The sequence below is a fragment of the Gavialis gangeticus genome, unplaced genomic scaffold (genome assembly GCF_001723915.1).
Source record: "Gavialis gangeticus isolate Ggan-Ray unplaced genomic scaffold, GavGan_comp1, whole genome shotgun sequence".
NCBI classification, from domain to species: Eukaryota; Metazoa; Chordata; order Crocodylia; family Gavialidae; genus Gavialis; species Gavialis gangeticus.
This window is the reverse complement of record NW_017729009.1, coordinates 11652232-11653665: the sequence shown is the minus strand read 5'-3', so window position 1 is coordinate 11653665 and position 1434 is coordinate 11652232.

Here is a 1434-nt window from a genome sequence, read left to right as displayed (position 1 = left end):
GTAGACAAAGCCCTGGCTGGGATGATGTAGTTGGGGCTGGTCCTGCTTTGAGCAGGGGGTTGGACTAGATGTGACCTCCTGAGGTCCCTGTCAGCCCTCGTTGTCTATGATTCTAGGAACAGTATACTTACTTTGTTATTTTTCTGATCAAAAAAGGATTGAAAACTAGGATCTGGCATTTTCTGATGGGTGACTCAGGTCTATCCAAGGGTACCTGGAGTCTAAAAAGGTTGAAAGACAGTGCATGTGGGTATTGGGCTAAAGCGTGGAAGGATCCTCCTTCTTGCTGTTTTTTTAAGACTTTTGCTCAGCTACACCCATATGTAGCCAGCTTGTGCCCTGCTGCACATGCTCAGTAGCCACCCACAATACACGAGTAACAGAATCGCATACTGTGCACACGTGACAAAAATGCTGGAAAACAGCCATTTGGGGCTGTAAAATTAGACAGAATTGCACATAGTCAGTCACTGGCACACGATGGATTAGGACATAGGACTTTTCTGGCCCCGGTCCTGAGCCTGCTGCTATATCGTGACTCTTCCTTAATAAATAATATCTCTGTCCTGAGTTTGTACATACACTTGCAGTCTGCTTATTGCAACCACAACCATCATGACTGACACTTAGACAAAAGCAAACCCCAGTTGGAGTTGCAAGGTATGTCAAGCCTGGGCAGTTTTCTCCCCTGCCCCCATAACTCTTTGGGCTGTTTTCGGCATTTTAGTAAGCACTTATACAGAGACTAGCACAATGGGACCCTGATTAGTGACCCAAATCCTGAGGCTGGGCTGGTGCACAAACGAGCCATAAATCAGCATTCAGTCCATGGAGCCATACCGAGGTAGAACAGATTTCAGTGAACGGGGAATTGGGGCCAAAGACACAAAAGGAATACATATGCCACTCATGTCTATTTTGAAGACAACTGGAGATAACCATTTAAATAGCTTTGTTCCTTTGCCTGGGTTCAGACCTGATGAAAAATGTCTTGCGTTTGAAAGCTTGTCTAACTCCATCCCAACCATGTAGTTGGTCCAATAAAAGATACAACCCTAAGAAATCCTTGCCTACTGTAATCCTCGTTCCTTTTATATTAAAATAGCATAGAAGAAATAGAGTTAAAAAGATGAGATCATGGGTAGACAATTATGCCCTTGCTTAAATATAATAGCTACACTGACAGGAAACGCCTATTATGCCTTTTGTCTCAAAATCACGGCTGACGCTTTACTTTGAATTATTACTTGGATCTGCAGAAACCATTTTTGAATCTCTTGATTCCTTGGCATGGTCCAGCCTAAAGGGCACACCTTTTCCTGTAGTTTTGTGGGTGCTGATTGGAGGGGCCCTTGTGACAGGCGTTCATCAAGTCAAAAATGCCTACTTGTACAAGGTTGTAGCCGTGTTGGTCTGAGGACACAGGCAGACAAG